Source organism: Mycteria americana, chromosome 24 (genome assembly GCF_035582795.1).
Source record: "Mycteria americana isolate JAX WOST 10 ecotype Jacksonville Zoo and Gardens chromosome 24, USCA_MyAme_1.0, whole genome shotgun sequence".
NCBI lineage: Eukaryota > Metazoa > Chordata > Aves > Ciconiiformes > Ciconiidae > Mycteria > Mycteria americana.
In genome coordinates, this window is record NC_134388.1 from 2,198,062 (window position 1) to 2,213,469 (window position 15,408).

At 54.1% G+C, this 15,408-nt stretch overlaps 1 pseudogene; it reads left to right on the forward strand.

The window, feature by feature from the left end:
• Positions 1–2,834: 2,834 nt before the first annotated feature.
• LOC142420287 (uncharacterized) lies at positions 2,835–6,747 on the forward strand (annotated as a pseudogene).
• The last annotated feature ends 8,661 nt before the right edge of the window (positions 6,748–15,408 follow it).

Genomic DNA, 15,408 nt, shown 5'->3' on the forward strand with positions numbered 1-15,408 from the left:
CAGCATTTTAATAGCACTGTTTCAAAAGCAGCTGTGTTTGCTTTGCACCAGCTAGAAGAGAGCAGCCAAATCCACAGAGATCATGGATTACTGTCCTTGGAGGTTCAAGAGTAAAAATTACAGTCAGCAAGATTTAGAAGAGGAAAAACTTCAGATTCAAAACTGGGGGCTGTGCTAGTGTCTGCCTGTGCAGCTTTAGACAAGCATCTTATTCACAGAGTTGCTCCATCCCCACCTGGCAATGTGGTTTGGGGGCACCTAATGAAGGGCAAAGTGCAGACTTGGGTTTTTTGCCATTAACGTTGTTCTTTTCCCACCAGATCGTCTTTTGCCTAAGAAGAAAGTCGCATCTGTACCAGGTTCAACAGAGCATGTACGGGGTGTACTTCCCACATCTGAACACCAGAAAAGTGCATTGACATAACAGATGAAGTCTGTCTTTGCAGACCTGTTCATCCATTGATGAAGGAAAATTGTTTACGAGTACTAGAAAAATGTTTATTAAATTATGTTTAGCATTTTCTCTTGTCTTGAGGCAAATCTTTGCACTACTACCACAACTATTTTCATACTATCGGGAAACGGCCAACAATGCAGATGTTGAGGAAAATATTTTTTTAAAGCACTGCAGTATTTTATACAAATATTGCATAACCAACAGAAAATAAAGACTACCAGGAACTGCAGTTTGCAAGGCTCTTCAGTGTTAATGTCAGTTTTCTGAAAAAGACTTAAAGTTAAACTAATTTATAGATTTTTGGGGACTACAATAAACTTAAAAACCTCACCTAGATTTTAGCTTTTTCCCGATTTATCTTTTAAATTGTAAATATCTTAAACTAATTGAAACATTTCATATATTTATGAGATTATGTAATTACCATGTCAAGAGGTTATGTAAAGATACATTGTTAAGTCCGAGTGTGATAGTTACCCTGCGTCTTTTGAGATTGATAGTGATTTCAGTTGAATAAATGCCATGTTTATTGCCATGAAACTGTATTTCCTCCATAGTGACACTTTTCATCCCAAATCAGAAAATACTTTCGCCCTCCTGAAATCCCTGAGCTCCTCAGTTGTCTTGGGCATCCCATAGTGCAGGGTCTGACGTTGGAGATTGGGACCTTGCGCTGCCCCTCCAGACCACCTGAGCCAGACTTGCCCAAGGGCACCCGTTGTGTGCCTCAGTTTTCTGCAGAGCACGGGAGATGGTGCTGGTCTCTAGGTAATTACTTGATACTGTCATTAGATAAACTCTGCTGAAAGTGAAAGCACTAGAATTAATGAAACCACAATTAGTCATTAATCCTTCCACTGCAGGCAATGTTTCCACACAAACTGGTTTTTTACTTTCAGAGTAAAGCTCCTCAATGGCAGGTTGGACCAGTTCTTCCCCCAGGTCAGGTTCCTCAGTGCAGAGTAGAGTTTCCTACACAGAGGATTAAAAACCTGCTTGCTCCACCAAACAAAGGTTTTCAAGCACCCGATATTATGTCAGCAACATCAGATTAAAAGCTTTCACAGCTGCTTGCAAAAGCCCTTTGCAGGTTTCCATGTCACCCAGCGTGCCCTGGCTGCAACAGCCATCGTGTGACAGAAGCGCTGTGAGCAGAAAGGACTTCCCAGCTCTGCGTTTGATGGCAGGCACTCGGGAAAAGCTGCGTGACATAGCAGGGCTGGCGGGGTCCAGCCTTTAGAGCACCAGCTCCTGCCTTGGCAGCCCCGCACAAACCCCCAGGTCTTCAGCCAACTGTCCCTGCCGCGTCTCCGTTTCCTTCATCCCGGTACCCCAGTGCCCTGCTCCCCTCTCACCATGGAGCCCCATCTCTACTCTCAAAAAGACACAAGTGATGCTAACAGCAGCGCAGGGTGTGGAGATGTGACGGCTGGAATGTGCTCAGAGGGGAAGGTGCTATTTTGTGGAGCTGCTTCCTAGGGGTTTTGAATTTTCTTCTTTATGCCATGGCTACAGGAGAAGACCTGCCCCTCAGCACCATGAGCCACACCACCACCACCACCTCCTCCCCCAGGCTCTCCCCATGGGTTTGCTCGGAACAGGAGGGGAGGCCCAGCGCACATCGCAGAGCGGAGCAGCAGCCCCTGCGCTGGCACCGCTGTCCTCTCCGGCCCCAGGAACAAAAGGGGAGGCAGAAAAAACAGCGTTTTCCCAGGGGAGCTCCAGGCAGCACGCCGAGCCCCAGGACAGACCTGAGAGTAGCAGGGCAAATTTGTGTCTGCTCAACAGGAAGGCACACATAGCTGATGTAATTTAGAAAAGCTTTAGTGCGGATGCGGCACAGCAGCACCCAGCTCGGCTCAACCCGCTTGCAGGGGCTCCAAAGAGCCAAGACAGCCATCCCGGCAACACCGCGAGGCCCCGTCTCCTCAGGGGTTGTTGCAAACATGCCTTTCTGCAGAAACAGCTGCAGCCACACATGCCGGGCACCCCCTTCTCCCTGGCCCAGCCACCAGCACTCACTGCAGACCAGGCTGTGCCACGTACGCCCGACCCCACGCGCGTTTGCCACCGTGGGCAGCCCCTAGCCTGACGCCACAGGCGGGGCTGTCAAACCCCAGCACTGCTGGCTGGCTCCCACACCCAACCCTCAAAACTAAAGATGAAACACACCGAGGAAGGGGCACCAAGACAGCTGAGAGGGGGAAAGGGTCTGAGGAGCTGAGAAAGCAGCAGCAGCTTGCAGGGAGAAAGGGCCAAGCTCGAGCATGCTATGGAGATGGCTAGTGCCCGTGTGCCTCCCTGTGGGGCTGCTTTCCAAGAGGAAGGAGCCCTCGCATACCACGGTGCCTCTCGACATCCCCTGCACCGTGTCGCAATGTGCTTCATGTTATGGTTGGACACCTGCCCGCGTTTGCTATGGAGCCGCTGCTTCCAAACAGGGGCCCGGGTGAGGCTGCTAGGGCTGGGCCAGCTCAGCAGTGACGCAGGTGGCTCAGCCTCTGGCACAGTGACCTGGCCCCAGGCAGGGGTTGGGGCTGGGGAAGGGCAGAGCAAGCAGGTGAAGAGGCTCAGCTTCACCTCAGAGATCTGCCCTGGACTCGATTCCATCAACACCCACCTGTAGCACCACCCTCCATGGTTGCTTTCACCCCAGCACAATCTTTGGCCTCCCACTAACTCTACTCTCCCCTTGCACTGCAGATGCACCCAAGCCATTCCTCGGCATTTCTGTCCTTGTCTTCACGTGTGTGTCCCCCCCGCTGCTACCAGCGTGCACACTAGTGGCTGGCAGCACCTGGTCACCTCTTTTCCCAGCACAGGGCTAGGTGGACCTGCCCAGCACCGCCTTGGTAATTGCTGCTTAGCAAGACACAGTTTATCAGTCTCCTTTTCAGCTGTTTAAACATTTTGTGCTGAACAGTGGAGACAAGCCTGAACTGCAGCAATAAAAGATTCAGCTGCTTCTCATCATTCTCTTCAATTTGGCTCTTATAGATAGAAAAATGCTCCATCTGCTTTGGAAATAGTAATCAAAAAGCCCTTTGTGCAGGGAGGGCACCATTCAGCAAGGGCACGCATCCAGTTACCTCTTTAACCTCCTGTTCTCAGTATCGACCCAGCACCGTTTCCCAAGGGCAGAACTCCATCCTGTTCCACCTTCAATGCAGACAAGAACCTGGACAACCTGAGCTGCCTCATCCAGAGCAGGATCCAGACCACCCGCCCCACACACAGGCAGCAATAGCACCCGGCCCCAGCTTCACTGCCAGGAGTTTTAGCTCCATAGGCAAGGGCACATCCTTTCCACTCATCCCCCTCATTAGTTCATCACTAATTGCCTCATCAGCCTTTCTCCTGCCCTGCTCCACAGGGGACCCTAGCCTGGGGCAGCCAGCAGAAGAACCACACTGTGCCCAACCAGGAATTTAATTTGTGAAATGGTTGCTTTATCAGGAGCAAAAGCTTTATTTTGTTGGCACCACAACTGCTGAATTTTGGTCCGTCGTCCCCCGCCCCCAGCCTGCAAGAAGCAAATCCAAATTTCACTCTGAGCCACTGCTGGGCCTGGTGGCTCCTCTTTCCTCTGCACAAGGACGCCTGCTCCTTTCCAGTAAAAAGCACCAGATTTAGGGGCAGCAAGAGAAAGAAAATTAGAAAATTATTCTTATGCTTCAGCTTGCAGTTTGCCCACTGCATCAGCAAAAGAAGGCGCATTGAGGTGATGCAACATTTCATCAGCTCTCGTGCCTGTAACCCAGTGCCCGCCGCAGACTCCCCAGTGCGAAAGCGAGCCGGATCCATGCTGCAAACTGCCAGACAGCAGGTACGCCGTGCAGCCGTCCGGTCCTGCTGCACGGTGTCACCCGCACATTATTCAAACGGCCCCGAGGGAAACCCCACCACGTTCAATCCCAGCAGCTCAGCAATGCCCATCTCGAGCGGAGGCGGGCACCCACGGGCTGAGGCTGCGCAGCGCCAGCCAGCCCATCGTGGGCTGTTGCCTCTGAAGGGCGTTAAGCAGGATTTTACAAGGAGTGATGAGCCCTGCAGGAAACGAGGAGCTGTTTTCCCTGGGTGTGCGTAACTACAGCCACAAAGGAGCAGCTCTGGGCACACTGTACCCAAGGAGGGATCCCCCCCGGGCGCTGGCTTCTGGCCAAACAGCATTACAAGAAACAACAGAAAAAGGCCAAAAGCAGACCACGAAACCCCGCAGGACACATTAGCTGGCATGAGCCAGAGCTGAGCAGCACCATTCACTTTTCCACCACCCTCCTGCCCAAAAGCAGCCAATGCCATCAAGCAGGGTGGCTTTACTAAACTTCCTTGGCACACGGAGGCAGAAAATCCCCTGCCACAGGGGCCGGAGGTACCTCCCCGCTCTCTTTAACCACCACTTTCCAGTTAATCTTACCAGGTCCAAAGAGCTTTGCCGCAGTCCGGGACCTCAACCCCAGCCCCGGGACAGCATCGCTAATCGATGTTTTCATGCGAGACTGAGCAAAGAGCCCAATGTCGTGCTGCAAACACAGTCCCTGGTCCCAGGGACATTTCTGTGTCTGCAGCAACACTCCTGCATCTGCCACTAGCCCGTTATTCAGTGTGCCAGCAGCAGCGGCCACAACTGTCCCCGTCCCTCCAGTGTTTTGGGGAAGGCACCACTGGGAGGAGATGCTCACGTGCGGGGACAGGGGGGCTTCACAGGGTGAAGACAGAGCAATTAAATCCTATTTGTAAAGAGGGGGCAGGCAGGTGGGATATTTGCTCGGGACCTCTCACCTCTGCCCTTTTAGGACCAGACCAGAGGCCAGGCAGGGTGGCCTGATGAGACCCCAGGACACATGGCAGCCAAGGGGGGACCCCGCTGCCACCACCTCGGACCCAGCTGATGTCACAGTTTCCTTTGTCAGTTATTCTGCCCAGACCCACTGGTGGGGGGCAGAGCCCCACGGGCTGGGTTTCCCCTGGGGGCAAGTGTACTGCTGCCCAGCTCTGCAGGGACCGTGGGATGGGGGCTCCCCAAACCAGCGACCAGGACTATCTAGAGGCAGGGACTCCCCCCCCCCGATGTTTGCACTGCTCGAATGTCACCAGGACCACACGGGCCTGGGGTCTGTAAGCACCATCTCCTCTAACACCTCCAGCTCCTCCTCAAGCTAAGAACTGGAGTCAAGAACAGGAGCGGTGGTGATTGATATGGGCACAAGGAGCCGCAAAGCAGGATTTTCCAGACAGCAGACACCCATAGTCAAAATCAACACCCTGGTGGGCTGCCCTGTGGCATGGTCCCCAGGGTCAGGAGAAGACAGGTCAGAGGCTTTTATTGGAGAGGAAGCCTTGCTTTACCCTGACACTGAAATTATTGAGCCGATGCAGAACAGCATCATCAATTGGGAAGTGGCCGAAACCGTGCAGCAGCGTCTGTTTGACCATGAGCTTCAGGTCCTGTTCCCCCCCCCACCCCCAAGGAGTATGCACTACTCATCACTGCGCCCCAGCTCAGCCCCATCACCCACCAACAGAAGATGGTGGAAGTAGCGTTCAAGTCACGGGGCTCCCCCAGCCTCTTTGTTGCCCACCAGCCTGTCCTCTCCACCTACGCCCACGGCAGAACCAGCGGTCTGGTGGTGGATGTGGGCTACACCATCAGCCATGCCAGTCTGTGAGGGCTACAGCTTGGCACTTGCCACCAAGAGAATGGACCTGGCAGGGTCATGCCTCTCCTGGTACCTGATGACACTTTTGGGGGACATGGGGTACATGCTCAGCAATGAGATGGCCCATATGGTGGAGACATCAAGCACAAGTGCTGCTACATTGCTTCCAACTTTAAGAGCAAGTGCCAGCTCCGCCCAGGCAGCTGCACCCTGGATTTTCCCCTGCCCCATGGCCAGACCATCAGCCTCAACAAGGAGAGGTTTCAATGCCCAGAAGTGCTCGTCAACCCTCCGCCAAAGTGGGGTATCTCCTACGTGGGCATCCAACGAGATGGCCCGGAGAAGCCTCGACCAACTTCCAGAAGAAATCAGGTTAACAACATACAAAAGCATCCTGCTGTGCGGAGGGGCCTCTCTCTCTGAGGGGCTAGAGAGGAGGTTTTGCAGTGAGCTCCTCTCAAGCCTGCCCCCAACACCAAGGTTGGGGTGGGCACCATGCCGCTGTGGAGGTAAATAGCATGGACTGGGGGGTCCACCCTCACCTCCCTCAAGAGCTTCCAGACATAATGGATCCAAAGGGATGAGTATGATGAAGAGGCACCACACATCATCCACCAGAGATGCTACTGAGGGGACACCCACGCCAGGCCCAGGGAGCAGTTACACAATTTTCTTATGGTTACAGACCAGGCAGCAGAAAGCAATAAGTGATTTTGTGCTAAGTGTCATCTGCTCCCCAGCCCTGCACCGTCCCCAGCTGAGGCTGTTTAGGTAAAAGCCACAGACTCAGGCTGGAGCTGCAGAGGTGAAGCCAACAGGCACTGCTCCTCAGGGACACCCCATCCACCAGAGCCCTGCGTCCGCAGAGGCAGCCCCGCCATCAGCCCGGGGCAAACGCTCAGAGGTGATGCTGAAGTCCTGCCCTGAGCTACCGAGTCCCTGGGCCCCATCTGTGCTCTGCTGCCTCCCTGCCACCGTCGTGGCCCCACGTGGTCACTTCCCCATCCCTGTCCCCACAACCCCTCGTATAACCCTGCGTAGCCAAGCTGACAGTACAGATCACGGTGTCCCCCACTAGGGCCAATGCAGCAGCATCAAGGTGATATTACCACCCACACCAGGAGCTCACCAAAATACAGGAACGGATGCAGGGATCCCACACCTGCCCAGGCTCACCTCTAGCAGAGCTGTGCAACAGCTCAGCTGGCACCAAGAATTTCATGCTATGGTTAGCAGAAAAGTCCTTGAGGCTGCAGCCCATGTACCCAGCAAAGGTCCTTTGCTCCCCATGCACAACCCCACAGGGCTCCCACCAAGCAACCAGCCCTTGCAGTCACCCCCAAGCACAGAAAGCTGGCCACAAACACCTATATTCAGACAAAAAGCAGGTACTCAGAAAAGCCTGCCAAGGCACGGGAGAGAAAGCAAAGCAGAAAACCACAACATCACGACACCTCTCCCAAACCCTGTAAAGAATTTTCATACCTGGACCAGGAGGCCAGGAAAGGGACTGCCCTGAGCCGGGTACTGCCCCATGGGAGGAAGGGTGCTAGCTTCCCACCCTGGTGCTCTCTTCTTAAGAAGAAGAGCTTCCCTCCCCCACTCTGGGTTTTATAGGGTTGAGGGTTTATGCACTGCAGCTGCAGCTCCTCCACCACCTTGCACCGTTCCTCAGGACTCGATTGCCCTCAGCTGTGATCCCCAGCAGGGAACCCGGAGCATCCCCCAGCACTGGGGCTTGGAGTCAGCTCACAGGTAGGAAAGGCTAAATTCCCCGCAGCCGCATTTTGTATCAAGGACAAGAGTTCCCCATCTCCTGCTGGGCATGGGGGATCTGCACCCACATTGGTCATCCTCTCCCAGACCTCATTCTTCTCTGTTCAGCCCCAAGATCTCTATGTCCCGTGAAGACCCCTTATTTAATGCACGCCAGTGGGCAGAGTTAAGGGTACTGTGGCAGGTTTCATCACTGATCTTGAACAGCAACGTGGCAGATTTAATTTCCTTTTAATGCAGCGGAGGTGTCTGCTCCCCGCTCCAGCGCTGAGAACACGCACGGGCTGGAGCAGTCTCGATGCCCCCCCTGTGGCTGTTGCCTGCAAACACCAACACCTGCGCACACGTGATTTGCTCACTGCAGAGAGGAGCAGGAGCCACAGAAAATATCGCAAACAGTGGCAAGCTCAGCACCAAACCCTCCCTCAGACAATCCCCCAAAGAAATCATGCCAAATTGAACAAACTTCCGAGAAACTCCCCCTGACCTTTTGAAGCTGACACAGGGTTTGGTGGAAGGGGGGAGGGATATGGGATGCTGCAGGGATGCAGCGAGGATATTACAGGGACCCTGCAACGATGCAGAGCGGATGCTGCAGGGATGGTGCAGGAACGTGGGAGGGATGCAGGACGGATGCCGCAGGGATGCTGCAGGGATGCAGGGGGGATGCTGCAGGGATGCTGCAGGGATGCAGGGGGGATGCTGCAGGGACGCAGGGGGGATGCTGCAGGGACGCAGGGGGGATGCTGCAGGGATGCTGCAGGGATGCAGGAGGCATCTTGCAGGACACTTTCCCACGGCTCTCTGACAAGCAAAGAGTGTTTGGCTCTCAAATTGACTCAAAACTAGCCACTTCATTTCCCCTGAAACTTTCCGGAGAAAACAAGTTCTTATCTCACTAGAAACCCAGGCCGCAGATGCTGGGCTGCCTGGGAGGAACAAGCAGCTCTTGTAAGCTGATGGCGGCACTCGCAGCCTTGGAAAACTGCTGGCTGCTGCCTCCCCAGGGATGCACTCGAGGACAGGGCTGCACCTGTGGGGCTGAGCTGCTGGCACCATGCGCCCGCTGCAGCTGCAAGCCGTGGTCCCGTGTCCTGCGGAGCAAAGAGCTGCAAATTCGCTTCCTGTGCCCTGAAAGGAGAAACACAGGGGGACCAGGCACAACCCAAGGGTGTTATTCTGCATCCCTGATACCAGCTGAAATGCCAAACACTTGGCTTTCAGCCTATACCTTTTTCTCCTAAAGGTTTAACAGACGGACAGGACTCTAATTCTGAGTTTGGTTAACTTTGCGGTGAGCGCAGCCCTCTCAGCGGGTACTGCTGCGGCCCGCAAAACAGCTGGCACATCTGCAGTGCTTTTAGCCCAGCAAATCCCCCCTCTTCCTGTTTCTGCTCAGCAAAAAGCCAGAGCAGCAGCGTCTCTCCCTCCCGACTCACCCCCAGCACAGCTCGGGGTGATGGAGAGCAGAAGGGCAGAGATCAGCTCCCCTCCTCTGCCTCTGCCCGCACGGTGAAATCCTGCGGTGCCTGTCAGCGCTCTCGGAGGCAGCTCCTCTGCCCGCTCCCTGATGTCCCCTGCGGATGCCTGGCACTGCCACCACTGCCCACTGCCTCGCTCGGCCTTGCTCCTGCTGGCGCGGCACAGAGCACAACCACTGCACCGGGAAGAAATTGCTCGGCGGTTAATCAGACACCTCCATCACCCTTTTATCTTCCCAGAGGTACTTTCTCTCGCCCATCAGCTTTTTCCCATGGAGGAGGATGGCTCCTTTCATCTGCTCGAGTGTTTGGGAGGAGGTTCCACTGCGGCAGTGATTGCCCAGGGGCTTTAAAGCATTGTCTGAGCCCTCCTGGACCGTGGCCACCCTGCCCGCTCTGCACAAGCGCTGGGGAAGCTCCCGTGTTCAAATCTGCCTTTCACAGCGCCGCAGAAATACCCGCCTGCCGATGCTCTGCGAGGCCTGAGGTGACCCAGCCTGTGCACATCAATGGCCGACACTTTGCAGATGTGCAAAGTTACCGGTGAATTTGGGGGGTGCCTGGGAGATTGGCACGGCCCAGCGAGACGCCAAGGACTGGTGCTCAGCTCTGGGGTACTGGCCGGTTGCAGTCGGGGGCAGCCTCGTCCGGGCAGCGACGGACACGGCTTCTTTGTGCTGAAGGGATCGGCACGGGTCAGAGCTGACGGTAGCTTCCAGGTTATCTCCCGCGTCCTTTTTGGCGATATAAAGCAAATATGCTGTGAAAAAGTCACCCTCCGGCACGTCACGGGCTCAGGGCCTGAAGGGGACAGGGCAACCCTACACACTGGGTGCTGGAGTCTGCGCTCCTCTGTCAGAGCAACCCCCCGGGACTCCACGTGCGTGTTTTAGTGCGATGCAAAACCCCCTCATCCGCGTATCTCAGGGAAGTAAGGGACCAGGAAGAAAGGGATGGTACGATTTTGAGGTTAGTCAAAACGCTGTGGTAATTTAGCGGAAAGTATTTTTCTGCCGTAATCTCATTCTCATGCTGTGCCAGGTTTTTCTTGCTGTATTAAAGAAACGCAACAAGTGTGGGAGGTGTGAACTAATGCTACTGCACTGAAGGTGGTGACGACCTGAGATCTCACAATGATGTTCAGCAGACTCCCTGCTCAACAGGGGTGTGAGCAAGTACAGTGGAAAAAAAGGGACATAATTGGTCTTTTAAGAAAAAACCCAAACCAAATAGCTGTGAGACAACCTCGTCAGCAAATGCTATTTAAGAGCACAGACATTTGCCACCTCTCTCCCAGGGCAAGTGTTAACCTTTAAACGCAGCCTTTCTGCTCTCTTCCCTTTCACTCATGTGTTTTCTCCTCCACCTGCTCCCCACTTGCCAAAATCACTTGCGTTTCCCCATCAAGAGCCCATGGCTGTCGCGTGCCACTGTGCCGCAACGCACCGCGCCGAGAGCTGCTCCGTCCCCACCCGCCACTACCCCGTCCCCGCACTGCCACGGGCGTTGGGGCAGCAGCTGGCGTTATTTGGCAGAAATGTTTCCCAGCAGCAAAATCCCCCTGTGATTTGCACGCACCCAGGCCCTGGACACCAGCCTCATTTTTTCTCATTCTCGGGCCAGCTCTCCCGGGGAGGTGGCTAGAGCGGAACCGCCTCAGCGCTCATGCAAATGGGGAGCTGGCCATGAGCATCGAGCCGGGTCGCTCTGCAGATTGCTGCCCCATCGTTACGGGCTCTTGCACACGCAGAGCTACCTCCCTGCTTGGAAAGGTTTTTCCCAGCTGCGGGAACGACCCGCCGGTGCGGTGGTCCTGGCGCTGAGCCCAGTGGGAGGTTTCTCGAAGGAGAGAGACTCCCATCTGCACCGTCACTTCCTGCCCCAGCTGCGAGGGCAAGAACAACAAGAGCTCGAGCGGTGACGTGGGAGCCTCGTGCGAGAGCCGATGGGGGAAATGCAGCTCGCTGCTTTCCAGAGAGCATCTCGTGCTCATTGGCGGTGGGTGGAAATGGCCTCGCAAGGAGAAGGAGCGCAGAGAGCCACAAATTGTTTTAACATCCCTCGCATCACGTCTTCACCCTTAATCTGCACTCCCCAGTGTTCTGAATTCAGGGTGACAAGGCTGGGGCATGGCGTGGAGGAAGGTCCCTGTTTGGAGAATGAGGGCTCTGTGGCGTGCAGTCCATCACAGCCCAGGAGCGCATCTCCCGGTCAGGCTCTGGCACCGGTTGGCGATGGCTGCTGGAAGCACCGCAGCCCCCGACCCGTCCCTGCCTCCCCCCGGAGCACCACGGTCCAGAGGAAATGAGTGTGTCTTTGCACACCCTTTACCCAATCCGCAGCAATTTAAAGAAAAGCGGGATGGGGCTGAGCTGCGAGCGCAGCTCCTCCGGCTGCGCCTCGTTCTGCGCCCGGGAGGCTCCTTCGGGCCAGGCAGGCTCATGGCGAGAGGCTACAATGAGGGGCTTAGCCCCAGGGGAGGAAGGGTAGGTGCCTTGGGGAGGTGTAGAAAGCAAGGAAGATCCCTGAGATGCGGAAGAGTTGTGCAATTTCTTGCTCACAGCCCACCAGTGCTTCCCGAGGGAGGACCGGCGGGTGGGGAGGGGGCTGCGCAAGCTCCCCCAGGCAGGGAGGCATCGCTGCGGCGGCCGCCAGCGCCGTGACTCCCCCGTCCTCTGACTCCCGCACTCTGGGTGCCTGGCTCCCCGTTTACTTGCTTTAAAAAAGTAATGAGAGGCTTTCCCTATCAAATTGCCTTTTAACTTCTGAAGTGGCAGTCACTGCTTCAAAGGCGTTAAGAACAGAAACAGCTTTTTTCTGATAAAATTGACTCTGGCTCATTAAGAGTCTTCAACTGCTGCTCTAGTGCCAGGTACCGTCAGAAAATAAGGAGAGGAAGCTGCCTGCGCTGCTGACTATGGGGCAGCCGGAGCGACTCAGCTCTCAGTGCTCATCACCAAAAGTCCCCAAAGACACCCATGTCTCACCCACCGGAGCAATGGAGCCCACCTCCAGCTCCTTAGGATCTGGGTCAAAAAGATTATTACAAACCAAAATAACTTAAACCTTGCAACTTACTGTATCCACATTTCATAGCCCCCAAGAGGACAGAGCATTAATATTTGCACCCCAAATCCAGCTCAGCTTCTTTAGCTTTCGCAGCACAGCCTAAACAGCAAGGCCCTGGGGGTGGGATGTTGGCTCGGATTTAAATTAATAAATAGAAAGCAACCCACTGTGTGTTCACTGGAGGTGAATTCCCCAATTTCCCAGGCAACGTCCAAGCTGTGGGTACATGGTCAGAGTGAGATGCCACGAGCACCAGATGCCTCCCCCCATCTCCCATCTCCGTGCCTCCCATGGCGCAGCTGCACCCTTCATCCTCTGCATCCCCAGAGCACCAACAGCATCCTCCAACCACTGAGGCGAACGACAGATTTGAAATGAAATCTCACAAGTTCTACCCAGTTTGGTAGGCAGAGTCCTTGCTACCATAGTTAGGGGGTCAGGAGCTTCGAACCCAGTGGATTTTTCCTGTGGTTGTGCTGCACGCATAATTAATCATCTTGTAACAAATACGTGGGACCCGGGACTCTGTAGCTGATTTTCTATTACTGTGCAATTATTCAGAATTTCAGAGCCACAGTGGGGCTCAAACACAGGTCCCTCGCTTCGCTTTCACAGCAGCCTGGGGCACAAGCTGTGGGCAGATGCTTGCAAGAACAGATCACGCTTAAATTTCACAGTGGTGTTCACCAAAAAGGATTTTTTTTTTCCTGTTTCTTCAAGGCATTAAATAAATAATGCAACAGCATCTTCTATTCCCTTCTGGATTTTATGTAATGCTGTTCTTTTTTCTCCTCATTTTCAAGCTTTTTTTAATTCCTACTACTTACAAATGCTGAGCGATTCAGGAAGACTCTCTGCATTCATGACAGGTGGAAAAATGCTGAGACAACGAGGAAAATTGCCTGGGTTATATCAAAACTTCTTTTATTTTGTCTGACTAGAGCATTAACTCAAGCAGATCGGAGAGGTGATAAGTCCCTGGTACCCCTCAGCCTTGTCTCCGCACAGATGCATTCCCATTTGGTCCAGAAGGAGATTAGCAAAGACAGACAGGTACAGCGGGAATTAGGGAATAAATAAAATAATCGCAGCCAGCTCCTGGCTGCCTGGGTATACCTGGCAAAACATTTCCTAGAAAGATTATTTTATCACCCACAAAAAAATCCCAACTTCTTGTCAAACAAATTGCAGTAGAAGGATCCATCCCTTTTCTTTTGGTTACAGAAACAAGAAGCAAATAGCTGCAACTTAAAATTTAAACCTTTGGCACTTTGGGGGGTAAGGGGGTGAAATGCTGACAAAAACCAGTATCAGATCACACAACTTTTGCCTGCAAGGGAGGAAAAAGAAATTCTCTAATAGCTGTGATTGCCGATGCGCAGGAAAACTGCCCAGGAGGGATTTCCCTGTCCCTTCGCTGGAGAGCGAGGGGCACAGAGGCGGCACGGCTGAGGACTGACGACGGCAGCGCCGTGGCGCAGCCCGGTGCGGCACACGCTCAGCTGATCGTGGCCTCCATAGCCCGAACCCTCCCGGTCCGTCCCCCCATGAGGGGTCCCTGCACAGCTGGCACCGGTGCTGACGAAAATGGAAAATTGGAAGGAAAAGGGCTGGTGCTGCTGAGTGCGGTGGTTAGTGCCTGATCGCATCTGGACACTGTCCTTTGTTCTGGGCACATCTGGAGCTGCGGGTGACCAAGAGGCCACATCTGGATTGCTGCATTGGCATCATGTGGCTGCATCCCATAGGCAATCAGGCTGGATGAATAAAACCCTGATTTTTTTTTTTTCTTCTGATCCCTCCCATAGGAGTAACCTCCGGCAGCCAACGCAACAACTTCGTGCGTCACCACAAAATATTCAACGTTACAGGCATGGAAACCAGACATGGGTGTTAGGCTCAAGGGAGGCTCAGGGCAGTGGGAGGAGCCGCTCCCCTGCCCACGCCCTGATGGCGGCTTCATCCCAACCGGCTGGGTAGAAAACAAGCACAGGAAGGAGTAAACCTGAAGATGTAACGAGGCCTCCGGCTTCTAACACCCAGAGCCTCCTGTTGCGTGCTTGGCATCCCACCGCTGGTGCTCTCGTGCAGTGATGTGGTTAACACGGGTGTTCTCTCCTGTTCAGAGGGATATGGACACGCATGCACAATCACAGCGCGCCTCACACCTCACACCGCGATGCAGCTTGTTCATCTGCAAGCAAGAAATCCTTTGTAAGGCTTCTCCGCTGCTTGGGCAGCACTTCCCTCTCACCTGGGGCACAGGAGACAGCGCTGCAGCCAGAGAATACAGCTGGACATCAAAAAAGCAGAGTTTTGTTGGACCAAAACAGCACTTGCACATCCAATATTGTCCTCCACACCTTTATAACCATTCCAGCTGTGCAGTAGATGTGGTGGCGGGTGGTGATCTCTGCAGGCACCCGTGCTGAGCCAACCCCAGAGCTCTGGATCCGTGCAAAGGGAGGGATAGAACAGCAGCACAGAACTAGCAAACAATTTCTAGGTTTAACTCAACACAGTAAGACTTGAGGTCTGGGGAGATTTGGGGGATTTTACCCAGAAAAATGGCATTTCAGGAGGTTCTGTGAAGGCTTGGTTGACACTTTAGTCCAAGCTAATTGATGCAGCCATCGCTAAGCGAAGGGGTTTTGGCGGAAAGAAGCAAAAATAGAGACAATACAACCCTGCTTGATGTCTGGGAAGCGGAGCTCAGCTCCACGCTCTGCTGCAGCCCTCCTGCACAGGGTGAGGAATCAGGAAAAAATCTACCCCCTCCTTAGCAGGGTGCTGGGACCGTGCCTGCACCAGCAGCCAAGGCTGCACCAGGTGCAAGGAGAAGTCGGGGTGGAGACACCTGGTCCACTTCTTGCTAGAGGTTGGGTCTGGGCACAGGTTTTGGTTAGCTGCTATTTTACCCACACCCAGCCCTCACACATCACAACTGCAAAGACTTTTAGTGTCT